Below are 19,035 nucleotides of genomic sequence, written 5' to 3' on the forward strand. Positions count from 1 at the left end.
ATATTCCTCTCTAAGTTGTCCATTCTCGTTAGCATATCATCAAATCTTTTTTCAAGTTCTTAGTTTCTTTGCATTGGGTTAGAAAATGTTCTTTTAGCTCACAGAAGTTTATTATTACCCACCTTCTGAAGCCTGATTCTGTCATTTCATCACAGTCATTCTCCATCCAGCCTTGTTCCCTTGCTGGTGAAGAATTGTGATCACTTGTAGGAGGAGAGGTGTTTTGGTTTTGGGTGTTTTCATTTCTTTTTGTGCTGGTTTCTTCCCATCTTGTGGATTTATCTACCTGTCGTCTTTATAGTTGCTGAATTTCAGATTGAGTGTCTGAGTGGACGTCCAGTTGGTTGATGATGAAGTTATTTCTGTTTCTTAGTTTTCCTTATAACAGTTTGGCCCCTCTTCTGGAGGACTGCTGAGGTCCACTCCAGTCCCTTCCTGCTTGGGGATCACCTGCAGCAGCTGCAGAACAGTAAGGTTGCTACCAGTTTCTTCTGCTATTTTTGTCCCAGAAGGAAACCCGCCAAATGTCAATCTGATCTCTCCTTTATGAGGTGACTCTTTGGATATACGGGGGTCAGGGAGCTGCTTGAGGAGATAGTCTGTCCTTTATAGGAGCTCAAGTGCTGAGCTGTGAGCTCCATTGTTCATTCAGAGCTGCTGGGCAGGTACGTTTAAGTCTGTGGCAGCAGATCTCATAAACCCCTTTTTTTCCCCAGGTGTTCTGTCCTGGGGAGTTAGGGCTTTATTTATCAGTTTCTGTTGAGATGCTGCCTTTTTTTCAGGGCTGCCCTGCCCAGCAAGGAGGAAGCCTAGTCACTATCTGCCTGCAGAGGTTTTGCTGAGCTGCTGTGGGCTCTGCCCAGCTGCTGTGTGAACTTCTGTGCACTCCTGTTTATATGGGTGTAGTTAGAACTGCCTCAGCAATGGAGGGCCACCTCTGTAATGGCAGACTCTCTCTGTAAGGGAAGGTTGCCTCGGCAATGGCGGGCTGCCTCAGCAATGGTGGACTACCTCCCTAGTGGTGGAGTGCCTCCGTAATGGCAGACGCTCCTCCCCCACAGAGCTGTACGGTCCCGAATTCAGCTGTGCTTGCTGTGAAACTCTCAACCCAGAGCGTTTCCAATTGCTGTTTTTTTTTTGTGGGGGTGGCACCAGCCGAGCCTGATCACCTGGCTCCCTGTCTCAGAGCCTTTTTTGTTTTATTTGAATGGTTGACTCTCTCTCAGATGTTCTAGTTGCCTGTTGAAAAGGTGCTGTAATCTGTGTGATTTCCTGTGCGTCAACCCACTGCACCAGCTGAAACATTGGTGCTGAGATTTGTGGTGCTTTTCTGCCTGGGAATCTCCTGGTCTGGCTCCCTGTTTCAGTCCCCTGTTTAATCAGATGAATGTGTGACTCTGCCTTCCCAGAGCTCAAGTTGCCAGCTTAAAAGGGCAACCAGACCAGTGTATTTAGTACAGAAAACTGCCGTGCAAGGGCCCTGGCAAAACAGCTGCAGTGGCCAAAACAGCTGCGTTGGCGAGCTGTGGGGCTCCTCTGCCTGGGAATCTCCTGGTCTGTGGGCAATAAAGATCCGTCTGGAAATGTGGCGTACACTTACCCTCTGCACTTTCACTGGGAGCTGCAATCCTGAGGTGCTTCTAATCGGCCATCTTGGATATTCCCCTCCACCTCATATTTTAGCAGTTGTTGTCACCACATACTGTTCTCTAGGCCTTAAAACCACTAAGATTTTAGATTTTTAAATTTGAATTTTGTGTAGTTGATATGCTGAGTGGGGTCTGTCCTCACTCAGTGCCATTCAGTCTTCCAGATGTTGACCTCTTTCCAGTGTCTCCTTGTTTTTTTTCTGCTGTTAAGTGCTTTCAGGTAGTTGTCAGTATATTGTCTAGAGTTCATAGTGGTTACTTGTGAGAGAATTTGTAGAATAAGATATATACTCACCTTCTTTTTAATCTATTACATTTTTAGTAATCTTTCTATAATGTTTATCAATATTTCTGTGAGCACTTTGGTAGGCTGAGGCAGGTGGATCACCTGAGGTCAGGAGTTTGAGACCACCCTGGCCAACATGGTGAAACCCTGTCTTCACTAAAAATACAAAAATTAGCCAAGTGTGGTGGTGGGTGCCTGTAATCCCAGCTACTCCAGAGTCTGAGGAAGGAGAATCACTCAAACCCAGGAGGTGGAGGCTGCAGTGAGCAGAGATCATGCCACTACACTCCAGCCTGGCTGACAGAGTGAGACTTTGTCTCATAAAAAAAAAAAAAAGAACTTTCTGTAATATTTACTTAGGCAAGGTGTGTAAAGCTTTTTAAAAATTTAACATGTAGTCCCTTCTCATTCCTACTTATTAGCCTGATAAAAATGGCAATATAGATATTATTATCCTCACTACCCTTTAACTGGGAGAATCAACATTCATAATGTTGAAGTAATTTGCCGAAGTTCACACAGATCAAATCTTAGGCTTTTTCGCCTCAAGGTGGTTTATTTTCTGTGAAACCATGGGTCTTTATCTGATGAATGGTTACCTCGAGCTATGCTAAATTATGCATGAATTAAAAATTATTATTTTGAGACAGAGTCTTGCTCTGTCATTCAGGCTGGAATGCAGTGGTGCAATAATGGTTCACCACAACCTCCAACTCCTGGGTTCAAGTGATTCTTGTGCCTCAGCCACCCAAGTTGGGACTACAGGTGTGCACTACCATCCCTGCATAATTTTTGTATTTTTAGTAGATATTGGGTTTTGCCATGTTGGCCACGCTGGTCTTGAACTCTTGGCCTCAAGTGATCCACCTGCCTCAGCTTCCCAAAGTGCTAGGATTTCTGGCATGAGTTACTATGCCAGGCCTAAATTATTTATTTGCCTATGATACAATTTTTTAAAAACTCTAGCCTAAATATTTTTCAGCTTTAGCACTGTTAGCTTGAATAATACAATTAACAATATATGTAATAGGAAAAAGGGTAGGAGATAATATACATCTACTAAAGAGCTTGAATGCTAAGTGTCTCACATAAACATAGATTAAGTATTCATGCCATCCAACAAACATTTTCTTATTGGTTTTATAGCCAAGAAATAAATGAGAAGATCCCAGTCAGATGTTTTGGCTAATCAGTAAGCTTTTAAAATGAACTTTTAATTATAGAATGAACTGAGTTTTATCCTCTTATGTTCTATATGGCTTTATAACACGTTTACATTTCCCCAACTAAATTATGAGCTTTTTCTAGATTATTATGTGAATATAAAAGGTATTTTGAAATTTAAAAAAGCAGAAAAATAGTTATCAGCAATACTTTTATAAAAGAACACTCATATGCTCCTATATACATTCACATCTTCAAATATGAGTACTATGGGTCTCATAGACCAGTGGCTCTCAACCTTTACTGTGCATCAGAATCACCTGGAGTGCTTGTTGAAACAAATTTCTGGCCCCTATCCTGAGTTTCTTTTTAGTAGGTCTTAGGTGGGGCTTGAAATTTGCAAGTTTTAAAAACTTCCCAGATGATGATGATGCTGCTATTCTCCCTTCCCTTCTTTGGGAATCCCTATTGACTTTTGAAGACTGATTGTTAATAACTAGTTTCAAAATAGCCACTAGAGGGCAATGGAACCACAGAGAAATTGGATGTGCTGCTTAATTTGTTCCCTGTTTTATGCGATCAACTATGTATTGCTACAAGCCAGGAGAACAGCAAAGCCAAACATTAATTTCTTGCACAATATCTTGATGCTCATTTTCAATTGTAATATACAGAAAATCTTGTCCTTGTGATTGTGGGAGTCAGAGATATATAATGCATCTTTAACTCTGGCTGATGCCCCATTTAATGATTACAATAAATTCAAAGTTGTACTTTTCGAGGTGAGCATTTGCGCATATACCTAGTAGTCTATGGGGTTAACATGAATCATTTGTGGTTTCCCAAAGAGGCTGTATTTTGGTATTAGATCTAGTTTGTTACAGAGATGATTATATAGTTAAATGATATCCATCGTTGTAAGATTTGTGTTTTTTATTTTGTGAAAGTGGGACTTAAGTACATTTAAAAAATATGTATATAATAAGTATATATGATCTACAGGAAACAGTATATAGTATATAATTATATTTCATAAAGAATGTAATTAAACATTCACATCCTCAAATATGAATAGTGTGCTTCTCGTAGACTAGTGGTCCTCAACCTTTAGTGTGCATCAGAATCACCTGGAGTGCTTATTGAACCAGAATAAAGAATGTAATTATATATAATATAAAATATAATTATATATAAAACAAAATATAAGTATATATTTTATATATAATAAAATATAATAATATATAAAACAATAATATATTATGATTATATTCTTCATAGACTATAAAGGTCACAGAGCATAGGGAATTTGCAATTTTTTTCTTCTAGATAGATTGTTTTGATGGTGGAAAAGGACTAGCAGAAAATCAAAAGATGTATTTTGCATGAATGTTAGATTTTCTTTTTGCCAAGACTGGTACAGAAATTGAAAGTTTCTTTCCTTCTGCTGTTGCTGCACTTTAAAAATTCTCTCTTGATAGCACTGTTTGAATGTTTATCCTCTTCAAAACTCATGCTTAAATTTAATCCCCAATGTGGCAGCATTGAGAGGTGGGTTTTTTTTTTTTTCAGATTCAGGAGTATATGTGCAGATTTGTTACATGGGTATATTGTGTGATGCTGAGGATTTAGTCCCATCACCCAGGTAGTACCTGATAGGTAAATTTTCAACCCTTGCCCTCTTTCCTCTCTTTTTCCTTTTGGAATTTTCAGTGTTTATTATTCCCATCTTTGTGTCCATGTGTACCCGATGTTTAGCTCCAACTTGTGAGAACATGTGGTATTTGGTTTTCTGTTTCTGTGTTAATTCACTTAGGATAATAGCCTCCAGCTATCCATGGTTCTGTAGATGACATGATTTTGTTCTTTTTTATGACTGTGTGGTATTCTGTGGTGTATATTTACCACATTTTCTTCATTCAGTCCACCATTGATAAACACCTGGATTGATGCCATGTCTTTGTTATTGTGAATAGTGCTGAGATAAACATTTGAGTGCAGGTGACTTTTTGGTAGAATGGTTTATTTTCCTTTGGATATATACCCAGTGATGGGATTGCTAGGTTGAATGATAGTTCTGTTTTTAGTTATTTGAGAAATCTCCAAACTACTTTCCACAGAGACTGAACTAATTTACATTTACATTCATGGATTAATGGATTAACAGGTTAATACATTAATGGGTTATCATGGACGTGTTACTGGTGGCTTTATAAGAAATAGAAGAGAGACTTGAGCTAGTATAGTCAGCCCCCTTGCTATGGGGTGCTCTGTGTGACCTTGAGACTCTGAAGAGGGTTCCCACAAGCAAGAAGGGCCTCACCAGATGTGGCCCCTTGACCTTGGACTTCTCAGCCTCCTGAACTATAAGAAATAAATTTGTTTCTTTATAAATTACCCAGTTTCAGGAATTCTGTTATATTCAACAGAAAACAGATTAAGACAGATAGGTAGAGTCTTAGACACCTTTCTGAGTAGTCTTAATTCTTTGCTTGAGGCAACAATACTTTTAGTTGCATTGTAGAAATTTTTATTTAAAGTCCAAGGACTGAAGTTTGATTTCTAGACTTGACATTATTTTTTGGATGACACTGATGAGTCATTTAAGACCCAGTTTCTTCACATGTAGAATAAGAATTACATATTTAATAATAATAATGTCTCCATGAACTGTTGTGAAAAATCAGTGAGGTATATGTGATAGGAGGGGGCCCAGGAAACCCCCCTACCCCCACAGTAGACTGTTGCTATCCCTGAAATTTTCTGGTTTTGATATTCTTTCACCAAGATAGTATTTTTTGAACTTGATTTTGATGTTATTTTATATTTGTAAAATTACTTCCTCATGTATGAGATAGCAATAATTACATACAAAATTTAGAATTATATTGATGATGGTGGTGACTCATCTGGAATGGCCACTGTGAAGATGTGGCTTGCAGCAAGGGAGGTGTGGCTGGGGCTGCCCTGTTCTGCAGAGCCAGTGGGGGCAGGAACAAGTGGGAGCCCTGCTTCCTACTGAGTCAGTGGGGCAGGAGACCAGTGCTCCTGGGTGCAGCTGCAGCTGTCCAGCTGCTATTCTAGACCTGGGCATTTCTGTGATCTCAGGGGCCCAGGAAGCCCTCCTACACCCACGGGCTTGGAAGTACCTACTCCTATTCCTGGCCTCTCCCAGCTCCCAGCACCCTTTCTGGTATGAAGCTAAGTTGTAGCCAAGCCTGGCTGTTGTTGTGACCCAGATGGGTATGTGTATGCTCAGAGAGGCACTAACATGCCAGTCCCCTGCAACCTTGACTCCTCCTAGGCTTTGGGTGCTAATGAGCATGGAAGGGAGGCTGGTGGGGGCTGAGGGCAGCTCCTTGCAGGCCTGCAGGTGGCCCTTGGCATGAGGAGCCTGGGCACCATGGATGGCATGTTGATGGTGGCAGAAGGCAGACAGGTTCCTGGTGGAAAAGGGTGGGTCCCCAGTAAAGCCCCACCTTCTAGCCAGGGACAGCTTGAAGCCTGGAGCCCAGGTGGTCAGTTCTGGGTTGAATCCACTGCCTGGATGAGAACTTATGGTGCTTTTTCCAGGCTTGCCCATGGGCGCCCATGGACCAATCAGCATGCACTTCCTCTCTTCTGAGCCCACAAAATCCCCAGACTCAACCAGAGTCACATAGATGTTGGGACTACAAGCTGCAGGAAGGAGCTACCTACTTTAGGTCTCCTCAACTCTTCAGGATGACCTGCCTGCAGAAAGGAGCTACTCACCATGGGTCTCCTCTTTGCTGAGAGCTGGACACTTACCTGGATGACTTGCCTGTGGAAAGGAGCTACCTACCATGGGTCTCCTCTCTGCTGAGAGCTAGACATTCAGGATAACCTGTCTACAGAAAGGAGAGACCCAAAGGAGCAACCCACTTAAGGTGCCCTGAGAGTTGTTCTGTCGCTCAATGAAGATCCTCTCTGCATTGCTTACCCTCCAGTTGTTCACATACCTCATTCTTCCTGGATGTGGGACAAGAACTTGGGGCCTGCTGAATGGTGGGACTGAAAGAACTGTAACACAAACAGGGCTGAAAGATGCTCCGTGCTTGCCACATTGCAGGTGACGAGAAGGACAGAAGTGCTGCAGCCCTTCTGGGAGTCCAGTGACATACTGTAACACCCTCTTTGGGGTTCTGTGGTTACTTGTGCCTCCGAGCTTTCAGGTGCCACCACATTCCCCTTGTCCAGATGTTGGTACCTGCAGCGGAAGCTACTTGTGGTACATCTGGTCCAGCCACGGCCTTGCATGGAGCCAGCATCTGTGCTAGTGCCTGATGCTGTGCCCCCTGCTGCAGTTGGCATGCCTGGCTGTGCACAGTGGCTGGACCCATGGTTGCTCTCTGACAAACCCCTCACCACCCTGTGTCTGGCTTGCCCTTGGCAGGCATGGGATCCAGGCCAGTAGTGTGAGTTGAGCACAGCCTGCCAGGCCATATGGATGGAATGAACCCAGCAGGTTTAAACAAAACCCAAGCAGAGGCATTGCTGGCCACAGTGGTTTCTGGCTGGTGAAGTGACATTCTTAGAGTGCCACTGTGACTATATGACAAATAAGTTTAATCTTTTTAAAATAACATAGTTTTTCATTAAAATGTTGTTTGTTACATTTATTCCTGATATTTAGAAAATATAATACAGAGACTGTTGAATACAAGTAGTAATTAGATCAGGAATAAGGCTTAAATTGCAAGTTATTTTCTGGGATTTGGAAGTATATATAACTGTGTGTGTGTGTGTGTGTGTGTGTGTGTGTGTGGTGTGTATGCATGAATGGACTTATGTGCATGGTAGGATTTCATCAAATATTTATTGATAAATATTATTACTCTTATTTTTTTCTGGACTACAGAGCCCCTTTAGCTATGGTTGCTTTAAGGTTAAACAATGGTTTTATTTATAGCTTTGTTTTGTTTCTGGTAGTGTGTCTTACTAGCTAGAATATGAGCTCATATAGATCAGGGATTGCATTTCTGTGTTGCTCAGTGAACTGTGCATAGAATTTCCAGGGGTTTCTGTTAGCAGCAGATACTGTTATTTTTTCTGAGCTCCTAGAGAAGTGAATGGAGTGTATTTTTTTCCCTAGGAAAATCATCTGATTCCATTTTGGGAGCAATAAATCAATCCATCAGCATGTGCTTTTGAGGGCTATCTATTCAGAAATGTTCTGGGATGTCTTAATGAATACCCGCTGGATAATTGATTGGTTACCACTCCAGAGTAGTGATTTAGGTTTTCTTGGTATGTGTAGATGTAAAACTTTTAGAAAAATTGCAGATAAAATAAGTTTTTTTTTGCATTTTCCAAGGATATGAAGATTGCCATTGGAGTCAGATTCCTTTTAGAAAACAGTTTTCTTGATAGATAATTCACATGCCATACAATTCAACTGTTTAAAGTGTATAATTCAATGGTCTTTAGCTTATTCATTAAAATAGACTAAAACCATTAAACTTTTTCAAATGTCTAAGTATCACCACAATCAACTTCAGAAAATTTTCATCAGCCCCCCAAAAACTCATACTTTTATCCTTTCTGTGATGGCTAATTTTATGTGTCAACTTGGTTGGGCCATGGTGCCAAAGTAAGTGGTCAAAAATGTTATACCGGATATTTCTATGTAGATGTTTTTGGATGAGATTAACATTTAAATGAATGGACTTGGAGCAAAGCATATTGCCCTCCATAGTGTGGTTAGGCCTCATCTAATCAGTTGAGCAGCTGAATAGAAGAGAAGACTTATCTCCCTCAAGCAAGAGAGAATTCTGGCCTTCAGACTTGAACTGCAATATTGGCTCATCCTGTGTATAGCCTGCTGGTCCATCCTGCTGATTTTGAACTTGTCAGCCTCCATAATTGTGATAGTTATTATTATTATTTTTTGAGACAGAGCCTTGCTCTGTCGCCCAGGCTGGAGTGCAGTGGCATGATCTCGAATCACTGCAACATCTGCCTCCTGGGGTTTTAAGCGGTTCTCCTGTCTCAGCCTCCTAAGTAGCTGGGATCGTAGGCACTCACCACTATGCCTGGCTAATTTTTGTGTTTTTAGTAGAGATGGGCCAGAATGTTGGCCAGAATGGTCTTGAACTCCTGACCTCAAATCATCCACCTGCCTCAGCCACCCCAAGTGCTGGGATTACAGTCAGGAGCCACTACTCCTGGCCTGTGATAGTTAATTTTGGGTGTCAACCTGACCAGGTAAAGGGATACCCAGATACCTGGTAAAGCATTATTTCTGGGTATGGTTGTGAGGATACTGCTTGAAGAGGATAACATTTGAATTAGTAGACTAAATAAAGAAGATGTGCCCTCACCCAATATGGGTACTTGCCATCTGATTATTTGAGGGCCTGGATGGAGCAAAAAGGCAGAGGAAAGGTAAATTTGTTATTTCTTCGGCAGCTGATACATCTATCTACTCCTGCCCTTGGACACCAGAACTTCAAGTTGTCTCACCTTTGGATTCTGGAGTTGTAACAAAACCCCCACACCTGCTTTATAGCCCCTTATTCTGAGATCTTTGGGCTCCAAGTAAAAGTTAAACCATAAGTTTGCCTTGTTCTCACATCTTTGAACTTGGACTGAGCTATGCCACTGGCTTCCCTGGTTTTCCAGTTTGTAGACATAATATTGTGGGATTTCTCAGCTTTCACGATCACATGATCCAATTTCCATAATAAAGCCCATCTTATGTATCTCTATTTATATCTTATTGGTTCTGTTTCTTTAGAGAACACTGACTAATACAATTGTGAAAACCAATTCCTTGAAACAAGTCTTTCTATATATTCATCCTATCGATTTTTTGTCTTTGGAGAACCATGATTAATATAACTCCCACTCCTCCACCCCATTTTCCCTCTCACTGATTCCAGTCCTAAGCAACCACATCCATCCTCCTTCTGTCTGTAGATTTTTCTAATCTAGACCGTCACATGAATGGAATAATATAGGATGCGGTCTTTTTTGACTGGCTTCTTTAAAGCACAACATTAAAAAATTTTGATTAGATCTCTTTTAATCTGTTTTCTGTTGTTATATCTGACTACCTGAGTCTTGGTAATTTGTAAAGGAATGAGGTTTATTTATCTTACAATTTTAGAGGCTGGGTGGCTCAATGTGAGTGACCACATCTGGTTGGCCTCTGGTGAGGGCCTCTTGATGCATCGTAACATGGTGGATAAGTGTAAAGGGAAGTGAGCATGTACAGAGTCCAAATACGAGAGGCAGTCTCGCTTAACAATCCACTCTCATGGTAACTAATCCAGTCCTGAGAGAGTGAGAATTTACCCCTGAAAGGCATTAATCTCTCTTAATGATCTAATCACCTCATAAAGACACAACCTCCCAACATAGCTACAAGGACCATGTCTCCACATGAGTTTTGGTGGGGACAAACCATAGCAAATTCCAATTTATTAGTTTTTTTTCTTTTGCTGCTCAAGATATTGGTCTTATATTCAAAAAGATTATAAAAATTTGCTTGTATGTTTTTTTCTAAGACTTTTATAATATATATTCTTACATTTAAGTCTTTAATCTATCTGGAGTTGATTTCAGTGTGAGATAAGTGTTTATTTTTTTGCTTATGGCTATCCAGTTATCCCAGTACCATTTGTTAAAAAGATGATTCTTTAATCATTGAATGATCTTGGCACCATTATTGAAAATCAGTTGACCATAGATATATGTACTTATTTCTGGACTCTCAATTCTGTTTCACTGCTCTATATATCTGTCCTTTTGTTAGTACTATACTGTTTTGATTACTGTTGCTTTATAGTAAGTTTTGAAATTGGGAAGTGTGATTCCTCAGTTTATTATTCTTTTTCAGCATTAGTTTGATTGTTCAGAGTCCCCTGTAATTTTTTTTCTTTTTTCTTTTTTTTTTTCTGAGACAGAGTCTCGATCTGTCACCCAGGCTGAAGTGCAGTGATCTAAGCTCACTGCAACCTCCGACTCCCTGGTTCAAGCAATTCTCCTGCCTCATCCTCCTGAGTAGCTGGGATTACAGTCAGGCACCACCATGCCCAGCTAATTTTTGTATTTTAGTAGAGACGAGGTTTCACCATGTTGGTCAGACTAACTCCTGACCTTAGGTGTCCACAGCAGTCTACCTAGCATTCTGACAGGGAGGGATCCTTCAAGAAAATTTCCCACTCTAAGCTATATTATACAAAGACTATTTTAATTAAAAGCCTTGTTCCCTTTCCTTTTCATGGCTAGTAGTGCCAGGACTACAGGGACTTTCAAAAGTCTTCAGAATGCCTGTAATCCCAGGACTTTGGGAGGCCGAGGCGGGTGGATCACCAGGTCGAGATCGAGACCATCCTGGTCAACATGGTGAAACCCCGTCTCTACCAAAAATACAAAAAATTAGCTGGGCATGGTGGCGCCTGCCTGTAATCCCAGCTACTCAGGAGGCTGAGGCAGGAGAATTGCCTGAACCCAGGAGGCGGAGGTTGCGGTGAGCCGAGATCGCGCCATTGCACTCCAGCCTGGGTAACAAGAGCGAAACTCTGTCTCAAAAAAAAAAAAGAAGTCTTCAGAGTAAATACCCTTTCCAGTTTTTAGTCAAAAATGGGTTTGGTGTTTTGCTAGAATTTTCTTGCCAAATGTTTTCTATTTGGTAGAAAAGAATGTAACTTTTTAGTCATGGAATTTTTTAAACAGCTGAAGTCTATGCAATATGCAACTGAATGCACATTGGGCTAGGTACATTAGGTATTATTAATAGGACTCACTTCTCAGGAAGTAATAGCTATTTTAAATAGGGGGCGGAAGGAAAGGAAGGGAAGAAAGGGAAGAAAAAAGGAGGAGAAATAATTTTTCTAAGGATATAGTTTAGTTACAGGATGTATGCAGATGATTTCCCTCCTTTTTTATTGTGAGATATATTTGAAAATAATCTGTCTGGCAGATCATGCATCATACTTGGCCTAGTCATTTTAATACAACAGTAAATAGAAAACAAATGTTTTTTTTTTCTTTGAAGGTATGGTTATGACATCTTGCAGAAGTATTTTTAGTAGGTTAAATTAAAGATAATTAGCTATTTCTTCTTGTTTTGGCTACTGTCGTGTAGGAGAGGGACTGCATTCCATGACTTGTTTTAATTACCTATTGGTATTTGCCGTGACATCTGGTGGCATTGGTGAGCTCACCTGATGGACCACAAAGAACTCTGATTTATGAACCCATAACTGGGGTTCCAATAAACATTTGTCAAAATAATGTATTAGTTCAAACCAAAGCCTTTTTTATTTATTCATATAAAAGAGCACTTAACTTTCAACAAAGAATTGCCTATCATCAAAACCACTCTATAAATGAATCAAATTTATGAAGACATGGTTCTAGAGGGTGATTGCTCAAAGACTACAGCTTATTTTAACCCTTTGGAGGATTTAGTGTTCTAACTTCTCTGTTTTGACCATATTCTTTCATATTTTATTTTCAAATGATGTACATGTTAATATTCACATATGAAGTTACTTGTTACAGAATGAATCTAATGACTTTTAAAAATATTTATTCAATTATCACATTAGTATATCTTTAGCAGTCACATTTTATAGCTGTTTCAAATTCTGTTAGGACTACATATTTTTTATCCCTTCTTATTCAGTTTACTTGTAAGTAAGAATAAAACATACAGAGCTCTCAAACTACTTTGTAAAGTGGTAAGCCTACTGATAAGGGAATTGTAATATTTAATATTCATCTATTTTGCTTATTTGCTCATTAACTGATTAGCATTTGTTTCTTTTGGGGTAAATAAGATAGGTAGTTTTTTCAGTATGTACACCTTAGAGTCTTCACACTTGTAGAGTGAATTCTTACACAGCACTTTGTGAGGCATTATTTTAATATTTGGTAGGCACTATGCCTTTTTTATTGTGGTAAAATATACACAACATAACACTTAGCATTTTAACCATTTTTGACGGGTCTTGCTGTTTCCCAGGCTAGCCTCAAATGATTCTCCTGCCACACAGCCTTCCCTGTAGCTAGGAGTGCAGTCAGGTGCCAACATACCTCGCCCATTTTAACCATTTTTAAGTGTATAATTCAAGTACATTCACAATTATACAACCACCACCACTATCTATTTCCTGAACTTTGAAAAAAATTATTTTGAGGGGTACCTGTGCAGGATGTTAAGGTTTGTTATATAGGTAAATGTGTGTCCTGGGGGCTTATTGTACAGATTATATCATCACCCTGGTATTAAGCCTACTATCTATTAGTTATTTTTCCTTATCCTCTTCCTCCTCCTACCCTCTGCCTTAAAGTAGGCCCAGTGTGCATTGTTCCCCTCTGTGTCCATGTGGTCTCAGCATTTAGCTCCCACTTATATGTGAGAACATGTAGTATTTGGTTTTCTGTTGCTGTGTTAGTTTGCTGAGGATAATGGCCTCCAGCTCTATTCATGCTTCTGCAAAAGACATGATCTCATTCTTTTCTATGGCTGCATAGTATTCTATAGAGCTTATGTACCACATTTTCTTATGTAGTTTAGTTGACCATGATGGGCATTTAGGTTGAGTCCATGTCTTTGCTATTGTGAATAGTGCTGCAATGAACATACACTGCATGTGTCTTTATGGTAGAGCAGTTATGTTCATTTGGGTATATACCCAGTAATGGGATTGCTCAGTTAAATGGTATTTCTGTCTCTAGGTGTTAGGAATCACCACACTGTCTTCCACAATGGTTGAACTAATTTACACTCCCTCCAACAGTGTATAAGTGTTCTTTTTTCACCACAACCTCGCCAGGATGTTGTGTTGGTCAGAATTAAAGCCATTCTGACCAGTGTGAGATGGCATATCATTGTGATTTTGATTTGCATTTTTCTAATGATCAGTGATACTGAGCTTTTTTTCATATGATTAGGTTGCATGTGTCTTCTTTTGAGAAGTGTGTGTTCATGCATGTCCTTTGCCCACTTTTTAATGATGCTGGTTTTTTTAAATTGGTTTAAGTTCCTTATAGATGCTGGATATAAGACCTTTTTAAGATGTAGTTTGCAAACATTTTCTTTCATTCTATAAGGTATCTGTTTACTTTGTTGATAGTTTCTCTTGCTGTACAGAGTTTCTTTACTTAGATCTCATTTGTCAATTTTTGCTTTTGTTGCAATTACATTTGGCATCTTTGTCATGAAATTTTGTCTATGCCTATGTCCTGAATGGTATTTCCTAGGTTTTCTTCTAGAGTTTTTATAGTTTTGGGTTTTACATTTAAGTCTTTAATTCTCTTGAGTTGTTTTTTCTATATGGTGTAAGGAAGGGATCCATTTCAATTTTTTGCATATGGCTAGCCAGTTTTCCCAGCACCATTTATTAAATAGGGAATCCTTGCCCCATTGCTTGTTTTTGACAGGTTTGTTGAAGATCAGATAGTTGTAGGTGTATGGCCTTATTTGTGGGTTCTCTATTCTATTCCATTGGTCTATGTGTCTGTTCTTGCACCAGTACCATGCTGTGTTGGTTACTGTAGCCCTGTAGCATAGTTTGAAGTTGGGTAGCATAATGCCTCCAGCTTTGTTATTTTTGCTTAAGCTTGCCTTGGGTATTTGGGTTGTTTTTGGTTCCATATGAATTTTAAAATAGTTTTCTCTAGACCTGAACATTTTTAATCATCTCAAACAAAAACTATATAATCATTAAACAGTAACTTTCCATTCCCTCTTTTTCCAACCCCTGATAACTTCTATTCGAGAAGTCCCCAACCCCTGAGCAACAGACGACTAGTTTGTGGCATATTAGCAACTGGGCAGCACAGTAGGAGGTGAGTAGAGAGCAAACGAGCATTACCACCTGAGCTCCACTTCCTGTCTGATCAGCAACAGCATTAATTATCATAGGAGCATTAACCTATTGTGAACAGATCCAGGTTGTGTGCTTTTTATGAGAATCTAATGCCTGATAATCTAAGGTGGAACAATTTTATCCTGAAACCTTTCCCTCACCTCCCTTGCATCCATGGAATTTATTAAGAGTGTCATTCTTTCTGTTCAGTAATAGAATCATCTTAAGTTATGATATTTTTGAACATAATGATATATAAAGAGGTTAGTTTCAGCTGTTCATGTCAATAAATGTTTAAAGAGAACTAATTGTGTTGTAGGTGCAGTGCTAGCCACTGATGTCATAAAGATAAATAAGATATAATCTCTAAATTTTAAGGGACCCTTGTAATTCCCAAATCTTAAGAATTCAGTCACTAGCAATAGTTTCAAGTGTGGTGTAAAACTCAATGAGCTTTATTTATTTGTGTTACAAGCAGAAATAGATTTTTCATAAAAAAGATTTTTTTTAATTCCTCCAACAAAATATATAGAGACACTATTGAAATTATGAACTGTATGCGGTGGATATTTTGGCAAAGGAAAGTTGATCTAATAGTCTTGTGACCAGATCCTGAATAATTTTGTGACTTGATAATATAAAACGGGATTTAATTGTCTAGTAATTCCTACCATTTACATGATCTGAACAAAAAGGAATCTCAGTGAGAAAGGTATGAAAAGAGGGCAAATTGTGGGCTATAAAATGGATTAAGGGGTCTTTGATAGTATAGTCTTTGCCTAGAATTTGAGTAAGAGGTCAGCAGATCTATGGGTAGAAGGAGATTCACTTTACCTCAGAAGCATGATGGTTAATTTTGAAAACTATCCTGAGGCAGTGGCCTTGCTTAGTCCACGTTTGAGGATTCTTTTTGCCTTTGTAGAATGGAGCAGGGATCATCTAGCTAACTTCTTTAAGATAACTCTAAGGTATCTGTAAGTGGATGTTCTGCTGCTTTTCAGCATTTATAGAGATTTGGGTGTGGACTTCACCTGAAATAGAATTAAATAATTCATGGTTGTCTGCTTTGGTGTTTGGCAGTTCTCATTAATGTAATTCTTCTATCTGTAATACATCATTTCCATAAACAATGTATATATTCAATTTATAGGTGTTTACACTTTTTAGCCTAAAAGGAAATTTTAAATGAAAAAGCAGATCTAAAACTAATTTCTGAAGAAAACATTTTTTCCCCTTTTACGTTACAGTAGATACAAGGGAAGTGAATTGTCTCCATCCCCTATTTGAAACAGAAATGCAAGCAGTTGTGTTGCTTGTCTTTGAATTAATATTCAAGTGTACTGGTGGAGGGGAACTTAAACCCTGATCTTGTTGCTGGTCCTTAGGTATATAATTGCTGATAACTGGTGAACTGGATTAGTAGACTCCATTCATAGGCAATATATTGGCATCTGCCTCTGGAGTCTGCAAGTAATATAATTCCTAATAGAACTTTAGATTCTTATTTTCCAGGCCCTTGTAGTCTAATTTGTCTGGAATGGCTTTACCTTGACTCCTACTGATGCTGCATCTGTCTCAAGTCTCTGCCACATACTGCAGATAGTTTTGAGTTGATAGTCTTATTAATGAGCTCTCCTTGCTTCCCAGTATGAGATAACTTATGTCATGACTGCTGTCTTGGATCTTCTCATTCTTTTCTTAGGAATATGTGGAAAACTTTAGGTTTACTCCACCAAATGAGTGATAATGATGATTAGGCCTTTTTCTGCTCGACTTTCTTTCTCCACCCGCTTTACTCTGCTGAGGCTATACCATATTAGCACAGGTTTGCCTTGCACAGCAGCTTTGCCCTTGAATCCCAAAGTGCAGAAAAACTCTTTTACTCTTAACATTCCTTTCATCTTATCTAAAAGTTTCTCCTCTCTGAAACTTCAGCTTGTAGAGGGTAGGTCAGAAAATGTATTTGTCTCTTTTGCTGCTTCCTCTCTCTCTGTTTTCCTCCTCTTCCCAAAGTTCACTGGCAAAGAAAAGAATAGGCTTTCACCTTTCTTTCTGTCTTACCTGGACTTCTTCCATATATACATCTTCTATATAAAAATCTATGATTAAGATGATCATATCTGCCTCTTCATTTGTTAAAGAGGGGGATAAAAATTTAGAAAGTTTTTTTAAATTATACTTTAAGTTTTGGGATAAATGTGCAGAACATACAGGCTTATTACATAGGTATATATGTGCCATGGTGGTTTGCTGCACCCATCAACCTGCCATGTCATCTACATTAGATATTTCTCCTAATGCTATCCCTTCTCTTTCCCCCTCCCCCATGACAGGCCCCTGTGTGTGATGTTCCCTTCCCTGTGTCTTATCTGTTCTCATTGTTCAATCCCCACTTATAAGTGAGAACATGCAGTGTTTGGTTATCTGCTCCTCTGTTAGTTTGATGAGAATGATGATTTCCAGTTTCATCCATCTCCCTGCCAAAGAAATGAACTCATTCTTTTTTATGGCTGCATAGTATTCAATGGTATATATGTGTGTGTATATATATATATATATATATATATATATATATATATATATATATGCCACATTTTCTTTATCCAGTCTATCACTGATGGGCATTAGGATTGGTTCCAAGTCTTTGCTATTGTGAACTGTGCTGCAATAAACATATATGTGGCATGTACCTTTATAGTAGAATAATTTATAATCCTTTGGGTATATACCCAGTAATGGGATTCCTGGGTTAAATGGTATTGCTGGTTCTAGATCCTTGAGGAATCACCAGACGTTTTCCACAGTGGTTGAACTAATTTACACTCCCACCAGCAGTGTAAAAGTGTTCCTATTTCTCCACATCCTCTCCAGCATCTGTTGTTTTCTGTCTTTTTAACAATCGCCATTCTAACTGACATGAGATGGTATCTCATTGTGGTTTTGATTTGCATTTCTCTAATGACCAGTGATGATGAGCTTTTTTCCATATGTTTGTTTGCCACATAAATGTCTTCTTTTGAGAAGTGTCTGTTCATATCCTTTGTCCACTTTTTCATGGAGTTGTTTGTTTTGTTATTGTACCTTAAATTTTTTGTAAATTCTGGATATTAGCCCTTTGTCAGATGGATAGATTGCAAAAATTTTCTCCCATTCTGTAGGTTGCCCGTTTATCCTGATGATAATTTCTTTTGCTGTGCAGAAGCACTTTTGTTTAACTAGATCCCATTTATCAATTTTGGCTTTTGTTGCCATTGCTTTTGCTGTTTTAATCATGAAGTCTTTGCCTTTGCCTATGTCCTTAATGGTATTGCCTAAGTTTTCTTCTAGGGTTTTTATGGTTTTAGGTTTTACATTTAAGTCTTTAATCCATCTTGAGTTAGTTTTTGCATAAGGTATAAGGAAGGAGTCCAGTTTCAGTTTTCTGCATATGGCTAGCCAGTTTTCCCAATACCATTTATTAAATAGGGAATTATTTTCCCATTGCTTGTTTTTATTAGGTTTGTCAAAGAGCAGATGATTGTAGATGTGTGTTGTTATTTCTGAGGCCTCTATTCTGTTCCTTTGTTCTATATATCTGTTTTGGTACCAGTAGAGTGTTGTTTTGGTTACTGTAGACTTGTAGTATAGTTTGAATTCAGGTAGCATGATGCCTTCAACTTTGTTCTTTTTGCTTAGAATTGTCTTGGCTATGGAGGCTCCTTTTTGGTTCCATATGAAATTTAAAGTAGCTTTTTTTAAAAAAAATTCTGTGAAGAAAGTCAATGGCAGCTTGGGAATAGAACTGAATCTGTATATTACTTTGGGCAGTATGGCCATTTTCATGATATTGATTCTTTCCATCCATGAGCATGGAATGTTTTTCCATTTGTTTGTGTCCTCTCTTATTTCCTTGAGCAGGGGTTTCTAGTTCTCCTTGAAGAGGTCCTTTATATCCCTTGTAAGTTGCATGGATTTTATTCTCTTGGTAACAACTGTGAATGGAAGTTTACTCATAATTTGGCCTTGTTGGTCTATTATTGGAGAATAGGAATGCTTGTAATTTTTGCACAGTGACTTTGTATCCTGAGACTTCACTGAAGTTGATTATCAGCTTAAG

This window comes from Callithrix jacchus, chromosome 16, assembly GCF_049354715.1.
Source record: "Callithrix jacchus isolate 240 chromosome 16, calJac240_pri, whole genome shotgun sequence".
Lineage (NCBI taxonomy): Eukaryota > Metazoa > Chordata > Mammalia > Primates > Cebidae > Callithrix > Callithrix jacchus.